Source organism: Choloepus didactylus, chromosome 16 (assembly GCF_015220235.1).
Source record: "Choloepus didactylus isolate mChoDid1 chromosome 16, mChoDid1.pri, whole genome shotgun sequence".
Taxonomy (NCBI): Eukaryota; Metazoa; Chordata; class Mammalia; order Pilosa; family Megalonychidae; genus Choloepus; species Choloepus didactylus.
In genome coordinates this window covers 84,825,411-84,847,463 of record NC_051322.1, presented here as the reverse complement: position 1 = coordinate 84,847,463, position 22,053 = coordinate 84,825,411, and the positions used below count along the sequence as shown (strand labels likewise).

Genomic DNA, 22,053 nt, shown 5'->3' with positions numbered 1-22,053 from the left:
AATTCTGACTTTAGATGACATGAGAGAACTCACACTAAAAATATTTTTTTTATGGATGAGATTTCAGCCCTTGAGTGAACCTTTAAACATGCTAGGAAAATTCATACACTGAAAAAAACTCTGTAATCAGTCTGGTAGAGCTTTTAGTCATCTTGACTACTTCATCAATCCAAGTGAAACTCAACTGGAGAGGATCAATGTGTTACCTATGTATAAAAACATTTAGTATACAGTCATACAACATGAGAGAAATAATAATATGCATTTAATGAAAGTGGAAGAGTCTACTTCCACTGCTCTACCTGATAGAGACCAGTACTTACCACAGGATAAAGCCCCTTAACAGAGTGCCAGTTAATGCATGCTGGAGATATTATTCATGAAAAATGACACAAAATGATTTATTCATACTGTAACACTTGTAGGGTAAGTGTGAATTCACATTGCATAAAACTTATTGGTGTCATGAATGAAGGCATGTCTTCAGTGATCACTTATTGCTTAGCAATAGTATCCTTATGCTGAGAAATCAACAATCCTTAAGTCAATTTAGGAATATCTTCAGCTAGATTTCACATTAGAAAATTCATAGTGTTAAATAAAATCTTTTATATAGACCTTTTAGCACTCAATTCAGCAAAGAGTCAAGAATTTTGAACAATTTTGAACAAGACTTAATATTGAAATTATGTATGATAATGTAGAATTGTGTCCTTGGTATATTGAATGATGAATTTTGTATGAAGTAAAATGAAGTGAGAAAAATTCCATAGATTAGTAGTTGCATATTTGTAAGCAAGAAATAATGTTGCTGAAAATCTAATATGTTGGCTATATTTTAGTTCTGTTTTTATGCCATTCTAAAAAAAATTATTTGAATCAAACAGAAAATAACTTTGAATGCTAACCCAAACACCTAGAATTCAAAATTGTGATTCTTAACTATTATCTTAGAATTATAGATGATCATATCAAGGATGAAAACAAACTTGGGTAAACACACTTTAAAGTAGAAAAAGTCTAGAACTCTACAACAAAAATAATGAACCCTAATCCAAACTATAGGTTTTAGTTACTAATAATTTATCAATATTGGTTCATCAAGTGTAACAAATGCACCACACTAACACAGGATGCTATAAGATGGGAAAATCTGCATGGTAGAAAGAGGTGAGACAGTATATGGGACCTCTCTATACTTTCTGTGCAATTTTTCTGTAACCTAAAATTACTCTGAAAAATAAAGTGCACAAAAATATGTTTTACAACAACACCAAAAAGCAATAAATCAGTAATCAGTCAGATGCCTGCACACTTAGCAAATAATACTGCTATGTCTCTCTATATGCTGGTTCCAGAGGTGTGTTCTTTTAAATCTCTTTCATTCAGATTTTGGAGCTGACATCCACAGGGAATCATGTGGGATCATCTAACTTGATATAGTGATCATTTACTCCCCTACCCCACACTCTGGCAGAGGGGCTTGGGATGACCCAGTGCTGTAGGGCATCTTCCATGCATTCAGGATGCTGCTCCACTCCTGTCCTGTTGGAAGAAGGATGAGCTCTAAAATGTTCCTTTATAGAAGACAATAAGTTGTCGAGGCTGCAACTCCTGCAAAAGTCCATTGGAGAGACTAGGAATTAGACAGTATTTTCATGACTGGTCTGGAACAGTTTTGCAGCAGCCCCACAAGGCAATGAGTGAGGACAAGACCTCAGAAAGGCAACTGCACACCTGTAAGAGCTGAAGATCTATCAGGACCAACCTGCCCTTGGGTCCACCATGGTGGCCACAGACCTCCCTGGGCCCCCAAACACAGTGAGCCTTGAAGCCTGCTGAGTATATATCTGGAAAAGTCACCCTGTCTACATCCATTGCATCATATGTTCTTGCCCTACTTTAATCTCTTTATCAATTTTCTGTCTTTTAAGGGTTAATGTCAACAATATTATATGACCTTATCCGAGTACTGAATCCACCATAGACACAGCACTACCAGACCAAATATGACTGGATTAATAAGTTCCTTTCATTAAAAGCTGGACATCTTTTTTCTACTCTTGAATGTTGATCTGTTGACTTTGGGATAAGTGGCTGTTATCTGAAACAACGTCCCAAATTTCTTTCTGGAGGCTGTAGCTGAATAGGAGGAGTGTCAAGTCTTTTATAGTCATGGATTTTGTTTTTAGATTCCTCAAGCTTGTGTTATTGGAGAAGCAGCTGTGAGTAAACAAGGCATTGAACAAAATATAAAGACAGTAGATATGAATAAACTCAGAAACCATGGAAAAATTTTGACATCAAGCCTTGTATATAACAGAGCATGAAACTGAATGCTTTCTATGGCAACCCTATTTTGGTCATTTGTTTTTCATATAACCCTGAAATGTTAATTTATCTAGAATATCTTGCCATTACAAAATTTGTAAACATCCATATTCAGCTCCTAGTACTGCAAAAAATTCCTTTCTTACTGTGAGAATAATATTTTATAAGCTCCATATTTCAGCCTATGGTCCTGAGGATGGGGTGACAGTGCTTCACTAACCTTGCACACTCCAGTGACCTTGCTGGGCATTCTGGAAAAGTGGTCAGTCCATGGCAGGAGCTGCAAGGACCACTGACAGCTTTCCCTGAGAAGTGAGTCTTCAGCAAATTCTTGACTGTGTCTCTGGGCTGCGATTTAACTGAGCTTCAAGTAAACCTAGGTTTTCCCAAGACCAGGGGCAGGCATTTGTCCTGGGGACCCTGAAGAGGCAGACTCTAAGGTTCACCACCAATGTTTTCCATAAATTAGGTTCTGAGGATAGAGCTGGGCAATTTGAGGTTCAACTCCTAAGTGCAAGAACAACCCAACACTGATGGCCAATCTCTCTAGCACTACTTCCCTTAATATTTGCCTTCAAAGCATCACCATTTTATTTTCAGGTGTCCCAGTATAGAAGAATTCACTAACTTTTAAACCAATTCAGCTAAGGCTATTCTGTGTTTGTATTCTACTAATTATCCATCTTATTAAAATTACACACAATGCAACACATCTTGCAAGTATTTTTGTTTCTTTTATGTCCCTTATTACTTTTCTTACAAATAAGCAATGCAAGTAATTACCTAAATTTCTAAGACGTGTTCTTTTAGGCCTCCTGTTTTATTTTTGTATTTTGAGACTCTATAGATCAAATTTACAGAGCTGTTCCTTGCTGATTTTTAATTCAAATTGCATACTTGTATGCAGAATACATATGTTTTGATCAGCTATGCATATTATTCACCTCTCATTTTTAGTGAGGACATTATATCAATTTTATGGAAGTATATTTAACATTAAAATCAAGGATTTAAATTGTGATGATTATACACACCCATGTAACCACTTCTTCCATCAAAAGAGAGAGCAAGTCTATCACACCAGAGAATTTTTTTGGGTGTCCATTTATAGTCAGTTTTTGGCCATCCTTTATCCTGTGTCCCAAATGGCTGATTTAATTTCTATAGCATTATATTAGGTTTGCTTGTTCTTGGAGTTCCTGTAAGTGGACTCATGCAGTGTTTTGGTTTACTAAGGCTGCCAGAATGCCAGACATTAGAAATGCATTGGCTTTTACTATGGAGATTTATTGATTTACAAATTTTCATTCCTAAAACCATTAAATGTCCATGTTAGGCATCAAGAGAAAGATGCCTTCTCTGAAGAAATGCTGCTGTCATCTGGGACACTTTGTCATATGGAAAAGCACATGGATGGTGTCTGTTGGTCCTTTGCTCCAGGGATTCATTGCTTTCAGCTCCTTGTTTCAGTGGCTTTTATTTAACAAAAAGACATAAAAAAGAAAACCCCAAACATCCCATACATGGTAAGCCCCCGCATTATTGATTCCTAGTACTGGTGTGGTAATTTTTTTACTGTAAATGAAGGAATATTAAGATATTACTGTAAATAATAGTCTGTAGTTTGCCATGGGTACTTTTTTTCCCACATACCACTCTATTATTAACTCTTTGTTAATAATCAAAAGTGTTTTACATTTGTTCTGTTCATAAAAGAACTTATTTATGTTTGTAATGTTAATCATAAATACCATCCACCAAAAGTTCACTGTATTATACAGTCCCCCTTTAACCTCTAATATTCCTTCTGTTGACATATGTGACTATAAACAACCCCTTCCAACCATATTTACATACAATACAGCACTATTATGTATGATCCTAATAATGAACAACCATCATCTATGTCAATTTCCAAACATTATTCTCAACCTCATTAGAAATTCCATACATATTAGGCAACTGCTTCCTATTCTCTAGCTTCATTCTATCTTCTGGCAATCTATATTCTAATGAACACTGCAGTTTAGTTCATAAAATGGGCTATTAGAGTGATTATAAATGAATGAAGTCCAATTAGGGACTTGGCTCCAAGTGAGTCCTGAGAATTGGTCTAGATAGATAGTATGATTGTCAGAGATATAGACATGGATGACACTAACATTCCAACACCCCCTAAAGTTTCCAGTGGTAGAAAAGTGTTTCATTTAACTCAAAACCATAATGTCAAGTACATCATCATCAGAGCTTTGTTTGATTATGATGTCATTCATTGAGGATACCATTTGCCTTTCTCCTGGTCATACCAAAGTGATTGCAGAGGTTGGCAGGGATAGTGCTTAGATAAGATTCAGTGTAATTATCTTTGTTTATGTCAAAGAGATAAATTTATTACAGTCTGTGAAATTAGTGCTATGGAGGCTCACTTTCTTCAAGAGTAAGATAAGTTCAATGGAGTGACCATTGCTTATTTTTATGTATTGAGTGTCCATCCCATTTGTCCCTTAGTTTGCTAGGCTAAATGTGCATTTTATGTCCATCCAGTTATGAACATCTATGGATTCAGAGAATAACTGGGGCCCTTCATTAGAAAGTAAACTAGCAGAGACAAAACAACTTGACAGATTTCTCAGTTTGGTAGCTCTTTGTAGAGATGGGAAAAAAAGGATGGCAAATGTCAAGAGAACAGGAAGGAAAGGAAAGGCAAAAGAAAAGGAACAAATGCATGTTTCTTGATTGGTAACTCCAGGGGAAAGCTGTCCACTTCAGGTTCATCTACTTCTGGGTGACCTGAAACTCTTTTTAGGATGATCTTGTGTCACCAGTGGCTGTACTTTTCCAATATTTAGGTGGAGATTACTTAAATTGAGATAGCTATCTCCATGGGCCATACCTGCAAGTGTAGCACACACTGGTTGCTGAGGAGGCCTGATAAGGCCCTTTTCATGAATGCTTCAAAAAGGTTTTCTTTTTTGGGATTTCAAAAACAATTTTTATTTTAGCTTACACTACTGAAAGAGTGATGAATACAAATGACACAAAACTAAAAGTATTCACCTCAACCAAAAATACAATGCTGAAGTGAATACAAAAGATATGGAATTAATCACTTATGTAATATTAAAAATATTATAAAAAACAAAATCTGCTGTAACATCTGTGATTTGCCTTTCATAAAAGAGCCACTTCAATCTTTTAATAGTATAATGTACCTTTAAAATGAAGGATATATGCATATTTATAATATTTATAATCATACAAAAATATACAATATAACTTCAGAGTGAAAACAACTATTTGCCAGGAAGCCTGGCAAACAATTTTCACTTAAAACTGACATGACTCCTTTTGGAAGTCTTGCTACAATATAAATATTTAAAATTACATCTAAATGATACTTTTATTCAAACATGTGCATAGTAGATTTGATATTCCAGTTTTAATTATATTCACATATTATTTTGATACCTTGGCATAACCCATCTTGTATACTCTTTTTTTTTAGGTTGGTATTATAACATTTATTAAAATAATGCTATGGGTTAATAGAAACAGCAAAGAACCAAAGAATTAAAATGCAAGCTATGTAAAATCCCAACTAAAACCCCAAAGTATCTAATGTATTCATTCATTAGCTAACTAAAAGCCCAAGAAAGACAAGACACCCGATATAATAAAGTACTGCAAAACAACTGGCAATTTTCAGTTATCAAAAGTGTGGATTTTGCATTTTGTATCTTTTTCTCAATCAAGAAAAAAATTCTTTTTGAATGTTATATAACATACATATAAAACAAGATAGAAAAATACATTATAGACTTGTAACAATGGCTGTAAATACAATTATCTTACATGTTTCTCATAGGCAATAGGTTGGTTATGGTACACACATAGCATGAAACTACCAAAATAATAACAAATAGACAAAAATACATGTCAGCTGTATGGTAACACACAAGCAACTCCCATCTACCCACTCTAAAAAAAATTACATACTGTCAGAAAAAATTGTTAAAAACTACATATTTTAATAAGAAATAAATTTGATAAAGAATGATAATAACTGAGAAGCAAGGCATTCAGAGATTTTAAAAGTCATGTTTTTTTTTCAGTTGATCCAAAATTTTGTCAATTAAGTTTTCAAAAGTTTGTTCAGAGCCAACATTACCCATAAATGTCACACATTTATTTCATATATTTACTTTCTTCCCAATAAAAGACCTTTGATAAACATCTAAAATGTCCAGGTATAACATAGTTGAGATGAAACTAGATCAAATACTGGTATTGTTTTTAACAATTATCACCTCAATGTTTGAGTGTCACAAATTCATTCAACCAACCAAACAAAATAAAAATCAAAATGGCATGGCATATATTGTAAATAAATCAAAACAACTGTATGTGTAACAGAAAGACAAAGCAGTGGCACACTAAACCAAAGCTAGCAGAATACAAAACAATGAATGTCTATTGCACAGTAAATAAACTGAAAACGGTTTCCAAGTGAGACAAGATGATGAATGAAGTCACCACGTAGGTGCTTACTGAGCTTACTGCCGACCTTTGACTGTGACGCCAGGAAGGTATACTAAGAGGGAATGAGCTGATAAGTTGATAATCCACTCTCACTTGATATTTGCCATGTCTGGTACCGAGCAGTTAATGATTATTTACTCAAGTGTTTAGATATAGGCTTCATGCACAAATTGCTTCAACTACAAAACTGTCTGAACTTCATGAGAAATTGGAAGCTTAAACTGAAATGTAGCTGAGACTTTATATGCAAAGTGATGCTAGTTTTCACATTCTTTTAAAGTTAAAAAAGAAACAAAAAAGGTGGTGTGTGTGTATGTGTGTGTAGGGTTTATTTTTTTTGTTTTTTATTTTTATTTTCTACTAAAACCAGCAAAGAGATGGACTATACAGGTTATCTGGTATGGTAGAAAGAAATCTGATTAAATTTTTGTGTCTTTTATAAACATTGTTTTTCAAAATGAAAATCATAAAGATTCTTTTTTTGTGAAAAAGTTTGCTATAGTCTACTATTATCTCCAATTAGTAAGAAAAATACAACACACCCTCCTTCTCCAGATAAAATAAAGCTCAAATATTGTCTATAAACTGATGTTTAGAATTGCACATAATTCTTAGCTCAGAATCCTTTGGGCTTGCTTACGTTGAAGACTGCAATAACCAGAAATACTCCATTAAGATTTTAAAAGAAGGATGTTTTAAAAACTTCCTAGTCAGTTATTAGAAAAGTTACCAAAATTTTTCACAGTATCAGATTTGGCAAATTTGCATCAAGGTAATGTGGCAAAAATCATATAATTCCAACCAGTGACTCATTTGTCTCCCCTCCTATCTTCTTTTCACATGCTGGGTGACTGAGTAACATGCAGTAACTTGTATTCTGACGGAGGAGCTGAACTTAGAGACACTTGACTAAATGACCATGAAGGAAAATAAAGCACTTTCTTTCCTTTAGACTTATTTCAATACTTAAAAAATAATAAAAAAAAAGACAAAAAAGTCTCTTTTGGACTTTTGTTTCTTGACAGCCATCAGAAAAAATCATTTAATGAAATAAAGGTTTTGTTTGTTCTTTTTTCTTTTTCTTATAACACTTGAAAGTATAAAATGCTACATTTCCAAAAATATATATATTTTCTTCACCAGCACCCTTGTATAGTAAAAAGTCTCCTTTTTTTTCATTTGTTTCAATGCACTACACTTTATCTACAATTTCATTTCATGTATACAGCAAATAGGCAAGCATGGCTTTTACAACCTTAATGATTTTTTTGTCTATACAGGGAGGTTTAAAAAAATTTGAACAGTTTGCCCAGTAATGTGACACATAATGCATGTACCTTGTTCTCATATAATTTTTTAGGAGGTGTAAAATAAAAGTTCAGTAATTTTAACTCAGTACTTATTTTCTTAAAAATAGTGTTGCAGTTTTGTTCTTTGAATTACTTTTCAAAACTCCTTGTTAATTTTTCTCTCATGGCACACTTTCTCCTAATACTTCAAATTTTGGCAGGCAATACAAAAAGGGCTGCAACTTCTGCCCTTTGAGGGCACTGTAGTGACTAAACAGCATTTCAAATTTTGAACACTTGTTGAAATCACTTCACCAATGACATCCCTGACCAAAGGTTCATGCATGATGCATCATCACACAGTACATTCAGAGAAAGCTGTGACTTCACTATGAGAAGGAAGATTCTTAGAAGTCTCTTACAGTAACTGCTTCTGTCACTGAGTAGTTAAGGGCCATCTGCCTCCCCTCTTATCGTTCAATTAGGGTGGGAAATTAAAAGATGATCAGTGCTGTGGGATGGATTGGGCCTTATTGCTTTACTGCTATTCAGTGCAGATTCTAGAACCACTTTCACCCAAACAGGAAAAAAAACTGAGTTGGAGGACAACAATTTCTTTGTCTTTTGTTTGGTTAGATGGTAACCAAATGGACAAGTGCCTCAGCTCACTGCATTGATGACAGGCAAGCAAAGGTGATTACCAGTTAACTGATCAGCAGGCAAGCATGGTCAGGTCATCACTGGGTGAAGAGTTCAGAGGTCAGAAGGTCACAGGTCAGTTGCTGGTGGTGGCTCAGTCTGTGGTATGCGTATCCTGCCTTCGAACTTTAGTAGCCACCACACCTAATACACCACTAGGTTCAATAGGATGCTCAAGGATTGATGTAGCTGGTGCCAATGTGTAGGGGTATTCATAGGGCATGTAAATTAACCCAGCCTCAGGTCCTAGAAGAACTATTGCAGCAGTTGGGTGAGGAATTCCATTTGGCATGACAGCGGTCTGTATTTGATCAAAGGCATTATGGTAGGGCCAGCTACCACATTAGTTATGGTAGCTGGCCCCACCATATTAAGTGTATGCAGGGCAGCTGGTGGGAGAACAGGCACAGACCCACTAATAATCCTTGGGGCAGCCTGGGCTGTTGCTGCAAGAGAAAGGCAAGGGCTGGTGATTTAATGTTGGCATCTCTGTAGGTGCCATTCAGAATCACAAGTTCCATCAGCTGCATCTTCTTAAGGCTGTCTTCTCCTTCTGCTGCAGGTACCAGTAATTTCTTCACTTCTTCAACAGCCCTCTTCAGTTTGATTTCTGCTCTGTTCTGAGCATCTTCCACACTGATTAGTACATGTAAATCTTCATTTAGATGCTCCCAATTGGGCTTGCCTCTATTTTGTTCCTCCTTTTTATCCCTCATTGAGACTTTGCTTAGGACCATCATTTTACATTCTGTTTCTGCTTCAAGCTGTTTCGCTATAAGTCCTCTAGGTCCAAGGATTCTCCCAACAAAATTAAAATCTGGGTATTCTTTTACCGGCACCTAAAGTTTCTCTTGTAACTGAACAATAGGTCCCACAGCATCAGGCAATTCCGCACTCCTTTTCTCTGCACTGCCATTTAATATGCTGTTGTACATGTCTTTCCATACTCTGCTAATTTCTTCGTCCAGCAGCCTCTGGAGGTGGTTGAGGATCCCACAGAAGTTGGGCAGGCTGCTCATAAGCTTCTTGTCGTTCATCAGCTGCATCAGGTAATCGGGGATGGGCTTCGGCTTCTCCTTGGTTTCCATTTCCTCGACCATATTCCAAGCCCGCAGCTCGCCCCGCCCGCCGTCGGGAGCAGTGGCAGGGCCGGGGGCCGAGCCCCGGAGCCCGCGGGCCGCGCCGGGGACGCCGAGAACGCCTAGAGCCCCGGGCGGGGCGCAGGAGCCCCGACCAGCGCTCCTCCCAGCCCCCGCAGGCACTTTGCCCTCCCGCGGCGCCCAACGTTGTCAAGGCCTGGCGCGGCCCATCCGCTCGCGAGGGCCGGCGGACGGGGGACGGAAGGCGGGCTTGCGCGGGCCCTGTGCAGGCGCGGGCAGGGGAGCCGCAGCTGGAGCCGCCGGCAGCGCTCTATGCGGGGCGCCGCGCTCCGCGCCCGCCGCCTCTGCCCCTGGCTTGGGCTCTCCGGAGCTGCTCCCCGCCGCTGCCGCCACGTACTGACTCTCTCCTGTATATTCTTAAGAGGAAGAAAAGTTATTTAATAAGTGTTACTAAATAGTCTTCTTCTTTAGTAGACTTGCTATCCTGAACTGAAGAAGTAATAGGAGCTATTGTTGCAAAGTTTGGCCAGGGACCCTACCCGGTGGTGAAGGCTTTCTCTGGGGCAGTCATCATTGCACAGGGCTTCTTTCTGCTTTCGAATCTCATGGCCATTTTTTTCCTTTTTCCCTTTTTTTAAATTAAATTCAGTTTTATTGAGGTATATTCATATACCATATAATCATCCACAATGTAGAATCAATTGTTCTGTTCACAGTACCATCATACGGTTCTGCATTCATCATTCCAATCTATTTTTGAACATTTCCCTTATACCAGAAAGAATCGGAATAAGAATAAAAAATAAAAGTAAAAATGAACACCCAAATCTTTCCCCCACCCCACTCTATTTTTCACTGAGTTTTCGTCCCCATTTTTTCTACTTATCCATCCATACGCTAGATTAAAGGAGTGTGATCCACAAGGTTTTCACAATCATATTGTCACCCCTTGTAAGCTACATTGTTATACAATCATCTTCAAGAGTCAAGGCTACTGGGTTGGAGTTTGGTAGTTTCAGGTATTTACTTCTAACTATTCTAGTACATTAAAATCTAAAAACGTTTATCTATGCAGTGCATAAGAATGTCCACCAGAGTGACCTCTCAACTCCATTTGAAATCTCTCAGCCACTGAAACTTTGTTTCATTTCATTTTGCATCCCCCTTTTGGTCAAGAAAATATTCTCAATCCAACAATGCCAGATCCAGATTCATCCCTGGGAGTCATATCCTGCATTGCCAGGGAGATTTACACCCCTGGGAGTCAGGTCCCATGTAATGGGGACGGCAGTGAGTTCACCTGCTGAGGTGGCTTAGGGAGAGAGAGAGAGCCACATCTGAGCAAAAAAAAGAGGTACTCAGGGGAGACTTTTAAGCACAATTATAAGCAGGTTTAGCCTCTCCCTTGCAGTAACAAGCTTCATAAGGGCAAGTCCCACGGTAGAGGGTTCAGCACACCAAACCACCAGTCCTCAGTGTCTGTGACATCATCAGCATCAGTCTAGATGAGGAAGTCCAACCCTTCCACATTTTCCCCCAGTTCCTCAGAGGGGGGACCTTGCAGATATATTTTTATTCTCTGCCCAAATTACTTTGGGATGTGTCACTGTTTCACTCTAACCTATACAAACCTTCTGTATCTCACTTCCTATTCAATGTTCCATGAAATTGTGGTGATTGAACAAATTGACTGTAGAGTTATACTGTTTAGAAAATATAGATCCTGCACCAAATAGACATCTTTTCCCTTGGTCTCACATGGAAGTTGAAGTTTTAAAACACAGCCAGGTTCGACCTTTACCCTTTGGCCCAGTCTTAACCAGATCTGCTTCATTCATATCACTAATTGATGTCTGGGCTCTTTTTCAGCTTTTTTTTTTTTTTAAACAGTTGCTGTATGCACTAATACTGACATTCATATCTGCCAAGCTCTAGCTCTGAGTTTCAGGTGTCACAGAGATAACCAGTGTTCCAGAGACCTATCAGGTTATACACAAAGGGATCAACATCACAGAGTTTGGAGATAGCCATTACAATTCAGAAATAGATTTGACTGCTGTAAGAGCTTACAATCGAGGGACCATCAAATAATCATTCCCCTCTTAGGCTGTGTTCTAAGATTCAATTCTTAGTTTACACATTGTAGTTAGTCAATATTGGTGAGGCATTAGAGTGTTTGCATTTATTTCTGATGTACTTCACTCAAAATGATGTGTACAGGATGCATTCACCTTGTGTGTCTCTCAGCTTCTCTCCTTCTTGAAGTTGTTCAATATTCCATTGTATAGCATATGCCACAGTTAACCATTCTGTTCCTCAGTCTATGTACCCTTAGGCCACCTCCACTCATTGCAAACCATGAATACTGCCTCCATGAACACCAGTGTACAAATGTCCATTCATGTCTCTGTTCTCAGATCTTCCAATTACATACCCCAAAATGGGGTTGCAGGACCTTATGGCCCCTGCATACTTAGCTTTTTGTGTAACCACCATTTTGCCTGCTTATCAACAGTAGATAGGTACATCCCACTCCCAATATTTTGTGCAACACTTTTCTCCTATTTATATTTTTTCCTACAATTTTATAGAGTTATATTCACATACCATACATTTATCCACAGTGTACAATCAGTTTTTCATGGTCTCATCATAAAGTTGTACATTTATCACCACAATCAACACTTGAACATATTGATTACTACAAAAAAAAGTGTTTTTTAGCAAATAATAAAAAAGATGATAAAAAGAAAAATAACATATAATATAATACAATATAATAGTAAGAACAGAAAACACCACCAGTACCAAGAATCCCATATTCCTCCCCTATATCCCCCTCTCATATACACTTAGCTTTGTTATATTGCCTTTGTTACATTTAATGAAAGCATATTACAATGTCACTGTTGACCATAGATTCCAGTTTGCTTTTATTATGTTTTTTTTCCCAAATACAATCCCTTTTTTCAACACTCTGCATGGTTGACATTCATTTGTTCTCCCACATGTAAAAATTTTTTTATTGTACATTTAGTAACAGTAACTGGCCACTCCTCCAGGTTTTGCCAAGTTATACAGTCCCAGTCTTTATCATCTATCTTTACCTCTGGTGTCATACATTCTCCTCTCTCACCTCTTTCAGCTTTACTCACAGACATCTTTGTTCAGTGTACTTACAATACTGTGCTATCTTCACACAGTATTGTGCTATCTTCACACAGTATTATGCTATCTATTTCTGGATTTATGCAATCAATCCTGCTAGACATTCTGTAGTCCTTCAGCATCAAATGCCCAATCTCTACCCACTTTCAATCTCCTGATAGCCTGTGTTCTCAGCTTTTAAATCTCAAAGTTTGTTCATTAATATTTGTTCACATTAGTGAGACCATACAGTATGTGTCCTATTGTTTCTGGCTAACTTCACTCAACATAATGTCCTCAAGGTTCATCTACCTTATTATATGTTCTTTGTTCTGTCTTACAGCTGCATAATATTCCATCATGTGTATATACCACAGTTTGTTTATCCACTCCTCTGTTGATCAACATTTGGGCTGTTTCCATCTCTTGACAATAGTGAATAATGCTGCAATAAATATTGGTTTACAAATGTCCATATGTGTCTTAAGTTTCAGTTCCTCTGAGTATATACCTAGCAATGGAATAGCTGAGTCATATGGCAAATCTCTAATTAGCTTTCATGGCCATTTTTATAGAAGCAAGGGATGACATTTTAGTGTCCCTCCACTCCCACCCCATTAGGACTCCTTCAAATTCCGAGTTCTTCCATCTCAAGGAGCACTACAGCTTTCTGAACCCATGACTTTTGGTTTTGATTGTCTTAGAAGCAAAATACCTCTATGGTAAGAGTACAATAAAATAATGGCTCCCTTTAATATAAAGGAAGCTTAAGCTTTGAGTTTTTTCTTTTTTAAAGAATATGGAGATAGTCTTCATAAGGTACTTAATCATCTACCTATCTGTTTACAATTATGAAAACATGAATTTGAAATTTCCAAAATGAAGAAGAGAAACAAAATAAATAATGAACATTTCAAAAAGAGAAATTAAAAACTTAAACTCTTCTAACGGGTCATTTTTCCAAGGCCTGCAGGCAAACTATTATTTGAAGAAATTTTTTTGTGTGTTTTGTATATGTGGTAACATTAGGAAGCCAAAGGGGCCACTCCACCCTGTGAACATGACAGGGAAAAACTGCAAGGCATATGAACTTCATCAAAGTAACTATTTCCAGCTTATAGAACTTCCAAAAAGTACAAAGAAGGCTATTTAAAAATGCCATATATGTTACATAAGAAGGACTTATATACTAGGTATTGTTGGAAGTAATCAACAATGTGAGCCACTGAATTCTACATAGTCCTATTCTATTGTCCAAATGAAAAAGTATATATGTACCCTGAAAATAGATTTTAAATTCTTTCTATAGCATATTAAATTTCCAGACAACTTCAACAGAACTCTTCAAGTTTTAAACATGTTCCAGTGAAATTACAGCACCATCCTGATTAAAAGGGTCAGATATTAAGACAGGTGTTAGGCAGATTTAACTTGTAATTAAAAGGCTGAGGCAACTTCAATTCCATGATGACTTCCAACTTTAACACAGTCTTGAGGAAACTTGTCCAACTGTTCACATGTCAGCCACCCATCTTCTTTAAGAGACGAGGGTTTCTGAGGTCACATTTCTGGTTTCTTCAGTATCAGATGGAAACAATGTCATTTTGATGCTTTCAGTGGTCTCAGGGGTTTTCAGGGTAAGAAAGCCACCTTCTGGAGTTGGAAGTTTTCCATTGTTAGGGCTTCACAGAAATAGAGCAAGGCCTTTTCTCCAAAATGCTCATTTTTGGAGGCTGCTGCCAAGTAAAGTGTAATAGCCTCACTAATTTCATTGTTGTCTTCAGTCAAGAGCAGAGCAAGAGCCCTGAATACTTCCTGTTGGGCAGATACAAGGGCCAACACAGACTGTAGCAGTTTTTCATCTGAGTGACAGCAGAGTCTGTGCTGTGAACACTTGCTTGGCCAGCTGGCCCAGTTAGCTCTCTTGGTCACTCATACCATGTCTGGCAAAGTAAGTGTGATACTGGAAAATGGTGGTGACTTCTGAGAAGAGGCTGGAGGGAAACAGGGGCTCAACCCAGTCCAGAATATGGGACACTAGCATTCAAAACACTGGGTCTGCAAGTCTTGGATATTCTTTGTTGGCAGTTCCTCCACCACTGGCATCTAACTTCTCAATCACCCTATTAGCTGAGGTGTGGTAGGTGCCAGCCAGGCTGCAGCCCATGGCCCAGAACAACAGCAAGGAGAAAACTGATATTTCCTATGTTCTCTTCACTTACAGCTTTGAGCTTCTCCATCACTTGTATCTGCCTGGAAAGCTTCTCTAAGTGATCTCTTACCACAAATGGGGTTTTGCTTGAGAATACAATTTGCTGAACAAGTTGGGTGCAGTACTGTAGATGCCTAATGGTGGTGAAGTCCAGGCTGTTTTTTCCTGTCATCAGAGGGCATGGGCCTCCTGCTACACTGGACCCAACTTTTATGTCTTCTGTCAGCACATCACTAACATGTCCCTTGGCTTCTGGGTGTACTGCCCTGTAGCTATATTTCTCAGTCTCGGTGTCTGAAAATACTGAGTCAGCACCTCCTCCAACATTATGAACCTCTTCACCATCCTCTTCTTCATCAAAATCAGAGGTTTTCAGGAAATCAAGTCTTCCTAGAGCACTTTCAACTGTAAGACTTAAACTGGAAGAATTGCTATGGCTGACTGCTAGTTTGAATTTCAAAATATCATCAAGATGCATGACTTCATGGTTCATATATTGAAACCCTTTGAATTGCTCTTTAAGTGGCTTTAATGTGAGGAAAATCCCATTAAAAACATCCTCTAAGTTTCCATCTAGAAAGGATCAACAGCTTTTGGACTCTTCACTGACAGAGCCCTCAAACAGCAGCCCCTCTGAGGCCACTGGCAGCTCTGCTGAAGTGAGCCTCCTGACCAGCTGCTTTGTTGTTTCCTTCAGAAGTATCCAGTTACACTGGCTTGAGTTCAGAGACCTCATCTGACTCTTGCAGAAGTGCTGCTGCAATGTGATTCTCCAGGAACAGGTTGTCAGCCCCAGCAACCACTGAGGCTTTTTGTGCCTTTCTGTGTATTCCACCAGCAGTGTGCCCCTCCAGGTGTGACTTTGACCCTTGGCCTTCTGCCAAGGAGTTTCTGGAAGACTCTGAGCTGGTGTCATCCATGCCCTCACTCAGGGAGGCCGGGCTGCCATGGTTCAGCTCCGCAGGGGAGATGGTGATTTCTGGATGTGCTGAGCATGTTTTGGAGGGAGAGCCAGCTGAACTGGGGCTGAGGGCACAGCCCGTGTTACATAGCTTACTGAAGCTGAAGGATAGTGGGATTTTCTTCTCAGCTGCCTTTCCATTCTCAAACATGTCCTCAGTGAGATTAGAGAAGAAGGAGTGATCTTTGAAGGTGGATGTTTCCTGGGTGCCCTGGATATATATGGAGATTCCCCTCTGGAGAGCTGCCACCTTGTTCCCAGTTCCTGAGGATGGGGTCAAGTCCTCCATGTCAAACAGACTGCCATTCCAAAGAGCTTTTAAACTGATGTGTTCTCCAGTATACAAACTCTCCAAGCTTCAGGTTTGGGGGTCAGTTGGAAATCAATGATGTTCTCCTCCTTCAACCTGTGAAACATAAGCTCAGGAGTAGATCACTAGTGCCTCACAAAATTTAAGTAGATATTGTTGGTCAGTATTAGGGCTGTAAATAGTTTGTGAGGAATGTCTTTCAGCAAACATTTCATGGTGTATGTGTCTATGCTTTCTGAAGGTGATTGAGTGATGTTTGAGCAGGACTAGTGGAAATATTTTGAACCAGGGCAATACTAGAGTGTCACTAAGCTTGGCCAATTGTTGATTATCACCAGTCTGGAAGACTGAGAGAGGTATTAACAATACAGCCTTTTATATACAGGGAATACTGCATATTTATGTAATCATTTTTCCTGTAAAATGAGTGCCTTGATCACTATGAAGTTTTTTTGGGTTGCACCAAGTTGGAATGATGATTTCAAGTAGTTTCTTGACTACAAAAGAGGAAATAGCTTGTCCACAAAGGAAGGCTTCTACCCAGTAAGAGAACATGCAGGTAATTGCTAGCACATATTTATATCCAGGGTAAGGAGATGCTGGATAAAGTCCATTTGCCATATTAGCATTGGCCAAGAAGGCAAAGGAAATATCCTGTGGGAAAATTTAATGATTTTCCTGGGATGTATTGTTGACATGTTTCACAAGAAGTATAGACCTGATGAGTGATCTTTTAAAAAATACTCACCAGTATCCTTCTATTATTTCTATCACGGTGGATATAATGGAAAATTATTTTCCATTATTTTTGGTGTTCCAAGGTGTGTGAGTGAATGAAGTGCTAGGAATATTGGTAAGTACAGGGCATCTGGTTACACTGGGTGAATGTTAGACCTTATCCAGAGGTGTTGGCTATGGTCTAAATTACAGTCTGAGTCCTACCATAAGCTCTTCTCTTTGGGAGCTTCCAAATCATGATACTTATTAAGTACTTCAGTTTGCAAGGAGGGAGACAATCCAACAAACAAATTTTGATTGGTTTTCTTTTTCTTGTTTTAAACTATTCTAATTTTCTCACTAGAGAAAGTCTCAGGCATTTTCAATTGTCAGTGTTGACCGAGGCAAGGGTAGAGTTTAGATGGGTCTGAGAGGCAACCCCACAGGGCTCTGAGGCAGCTACCTGTGCCTGCCCCCGATCCCACCCTGGCCACTGTCTTGGCTGCTGCACAAGAGCAGCTCCTCCCTCCACAATGCATGGGACAACCTGTCCTACATGACCTCATCACCAAAGTCTGCAAGAGCTCCACAGAGAAGGGCTCATGCTGTGGCAATTTACAAGTGGGTGGTCAAGAGTGTGCCCTACTTCAAGGACAAGGGTGACAGCAACAGCTCCATGGAGTGGAAGAATTCAATTCATCATAATCTGTCCCTGCACAGCAAGTTTATTTGAGTGCAGAGAGAAGGCACTGGGAAGAGCTCTTGGTGGATGCTAAATCCAGAGGGTGGCAAGAGTGGAAAGTCCCTGATTTGCTAAGAGCTGAGGCTGCACTGCCAACAAGAAAGCCTCCCTGCAGTCCAGCCAGGAGGGAGCTGGGGACAGCCCTGGTTCCCAGTTCCCTATGTGGCTGCCAAGCCCTGGTTCTCACAATGGTGACTTTGACAGCTGGAGTGCATTACACCCTTGAACCAGCTCCAATGCCAGCACCATCAGTGGGAGGCTGTCTCTGATTGTGACCCAGCAGGATGACCTTGAGATGGGGACATGCATGCCATGGTGTGCCTGCCACCTGCCATGAAGGTGGTCTCCACACTGCCCACCCAGCCTGTTGGAGATCTGCATCCCCAAGAACATGGAGAAACTTCTAAACAACCTCAGCTTGCTCTCATCACCCACATCCCTCACTGTTTCCACCCAGTCTCCACCCAGTGGCATGATGTGACAGGTGCCACACCACTCATTTGCACCCCAAACTCCAGCCTGAGCTCACCAAGTTGAAATTACCAGAAGTACATGTGGAGCCAGCCCAGTGCCAGCCCTTTGCCTCAGCTGACCCTGAAAACCCTCCAGGACCACAAGCCAAGCTATCATGACCTGAGCCAGGACACCTGTGCCCCTGGGCTCCTCAAGGAGCCACTCACCTCTGACTCCCTTCTCCATGGTGACCTCCTGGCCAGTGGATCCTGGGCCAGCACAGCCCAGCAGCCATGTCCTGGGCCTCAGTGTGCTGCTTGGCCCCAGCTCAGTTTTGCTGGTCTGTGGCAGCCCAGCAGCCCATGGCCCCCACCCCAGACATACTAAGCAGGTGTCTGCAGCCAGTGGATAGGCCTTGACCATCATAGTGACCCCCATGCCCCACACCTCAAGCCTAAGATGCCTGATTCTGCTGAAGACACCTGTGCAAGTGCACCTGCCACAGCCCATGCAGTCACACATCTTGAGGGGCTACTCAGGGAGCAGCTGTAATGGGTTCAGCAGGGTGGGCATCCTCCACCAGGAGAAGCTCCTGAGCTACCTGATGGCATGTTCATTGAGTGACTGGACTGTGACATGGAGTACATCATCCATAATGACCTCATGGATGGGGACATGTTGGATTTTAACATTAACAGTGTGTTATTCAGCCAGAGCTTCCCAGCTCTGGTGTCCAGCTGTGCTGGGAGCAAGCAGTTGAATGTGCCCCAGTGTCTGCAGGCCTTCAGGAGAGAGAGCCCATGAGAGGTTTCTTTTAGTCCTTATCCACACTTTTTACAGCTCACAAATAAATTTTCACTTTGAGTTGAAACATAAAGAAGCTTCCTTTATCTGTTTTTAAGATCTTCCTTTGACAGTTACATGGATGCTTCTCTTTAGTAGCTCTTCCATAAATGAATGTGTTTGTCTCAATTCAAATGCTGAAGGATTTTTTTTTGAAGTGGGATTTCCCTCCTTGGATCAGTTCAGACCTGTTTGAGAGAGATTGTGCCCTCCCCTCCCCCTGAATTTCTCTCACTATGAGACATTAAAATAAGTTGATTTTAATTTGACTGTATTTTTGTTGCATATTTGTGTGTGTTTTTCTAGGCTATTTTTAAAAGTAATTCAGATTGTCTGGCAGCAGGAGCTGAGAGAAGCAACCCAAAGATACCCTTCACCCTTCTTAGTTTTCTTGATTAAAGAAAAATTTTTTCCTTTTTTATCCTTTCATCAGACTTGGCAGCAAAGACACTTTTCCTGTACAGGATGTTTGACTGATATTTGGGGCTATGTGCTTCGGTGACTATGCCATTGGAAATTTCATTATGATGAAGTGACAAAATCACTATACCATTTAATTACAGAAAAGACTTTTGGATCCTGCTGTGCTTTCAACTTATGTATATGCCTAGTAAATACAGAATTGTATTTGTGAGTGTTCTTGTGTTTAAAGTATCCACTTTGTCCAAGGAAAGCTTATACCCTTTTTTTTTTGTACTGTGATGGTCTTTTGCCCTTGGTAAGTTAAACTTCTGTTTTACTACCCGTGTTCTGCTGAACTTATGAATCACAGGGAGCCATCTGCAATCTGCGCCTCACTGGGCAGCTTCAGATCTGCCCACAGTGCCACCGAACTCACACAAAACCAATTAGCCTGTTCTCAGTCTGCTGGATTGAAGGACTTGTCAAACTCTTTTGAAAAGAACTAGATTAAATGCCAGCTTTGGACAGGTCTTTTCTATTGCTTTGTCTATTCTGTTATTTGCAATTTTGTACAAACATTTAAATGGCTTTAATTTCCAGATGAGTGATTATCAAAGTGTTGTCCTTGGTATTGAGGTCATTTTTGGAACAGACACTAAACTCATGTTTTCTTAAAACTAGAGTCTACTGTCTTATATAGTCTGCTTGTAAATTTGTGGAATCATAGGTATTCGGGGCAGCATTCATAATTTTCCTTTGTATTTCTAACTGGATTACTACTAATTTTATATGTGCTTAACTGGTTTGTACACTTTGGGATGTTAATTGACTAATCTTAAAAGTGTAATTAATATTTGCATACTCAATGTTCTGGCCTTCTTTTGGCAGGAAAGCAATCTATCATCTTGGATGCCTTGCATTTCTTTTTAGGAGAATATTATATGCATCTGTTCCCAGTTGACAATGCACTGCTTAGGGTGAATTGATTCTGACAGAAGCCTGTCTTCTGTTTGCTAGTTATTTCTGGGAGGCTCATGAGGTTTGTGGGTAGGAAAGTGGGACTTGTGCCTAAAACAGTTCTCCTTCCTCAAACTCTCCAGGCTTTGTAAACGTGACCTTTCAAGTTGAGCATCAGCACAAGTTTCACCACATAATTCTCTGCTCTCATTTTGGTCTTGGTGGAGGCTGTTTTCATAGCACTGCTTGAAGAACTCTGTCAACACTCACACTTTCAACCTTCTTTCCTTCTAGTGTGGTATGGGAGGTTAAGTTGAAGGAGGAAACTTTACAATGGAACTGATTTGTAGAATGCTTTACATTACTGAGTTACTGTACCCAAGCAGAATAGAAATTTTTAGAAATGGAGGCAATTGCTCTGAAAACCAACAAACCAGCTGTCATTTGTATATTTCAATTTATTTTAAAGTCTTAGCTTAAGTTAGGAATTTGAGAACTTCTTTAGCTGTTAGCAACCTAAACAATATTCAAATCATTATGCTTTAACACTTTCTGGTTACCTATAACTGAGGGACCCAGTTAACCAGCTTTGCTTCTCATTTAGTCCATCGGGACTTTCAGGTCACATGGGCATGGGAGGAGTCACTTTTTCTCCTCCTACTCCTTTACCATCACAAATGGAGCCAAAAGCTCCCACTTGTTCATTAAAGAATGAGACTAAAATCACTGTTTAAAACTTAAAGGATGTTTCTTTCTCTTGAGTCTGTGTAATACCCATCCCCCCAGCCCCCACAGTTTCTCTGTGTTGAACCATGGGGTACAGTAAAGTGCAGCAGAAAGCAAACATTATGTGACCTCTGATTATTTTTTTTTCTTTAAGAATACTGACTTTCTGGAGTAATTAATATGTCATTATTATAAATGATCCCTTTGTGAAATGTGCTGATGATGCCACCTATAGTAGTGAAGTGCAGGTTTTAGTTACTCCCCCAGGGCAGTAGATAAAAAGCCAGGAACTGCATGGAACAGACACCACAGAGCAAACTGACTTTGGGCATACTTCATACAACACTCATGAACATGTGGAACAGCTGAGATCAGTGAAATCTGTAAGTTTTCTCAGCCAAGGGACCCATGCCCCTCCATGCCAGGCTCAGTCCTGTGGGAAGAGGGGCCATCAGTGCTGGGAACAAGGAGGGAGAACTGCAATTGTGGCTCTTATTAGAAACTCTGCTGATCAAACTCCATACATAGATAGACTGAAACCAGACACGAGAGAATCTGGGAGCAGTCAGCCTGATGGAGAGGAGATAGGGATAGCAAAAACAGCAAGGAAAACCCAAAGATAAAA

At 39.6% G+C, this 22,053-nt stretch overlaps 3 pseudogenes; 1 reads left to right on the top strand and 2 right to left on the bottom strand.

Moving 5' to 3' along the window:
• Window positions 1-8,952: 8,952 nt before the first annotated feature.
• On the bottom strand, window positions 8,953-9,961 carry LOC119511412 (annotated as a pseudogene).
• A 4,581-nt stretch (window positions 9,962-14,542) lies between these two features.
• Window positions 14,543-17,209, bottom strand: LOC119511411 (annotated as a pseudogene).
• A 652-nt stretch (window positions 17,210-17,861) lies between these two features.
• Window positions 17,862-19,304, top strand: LOC119511410 (annotated as a pseudogene).
• The last annotated feature ends 2,749 nt before the right edge of the window (window positions 19,305-22,053 follow it).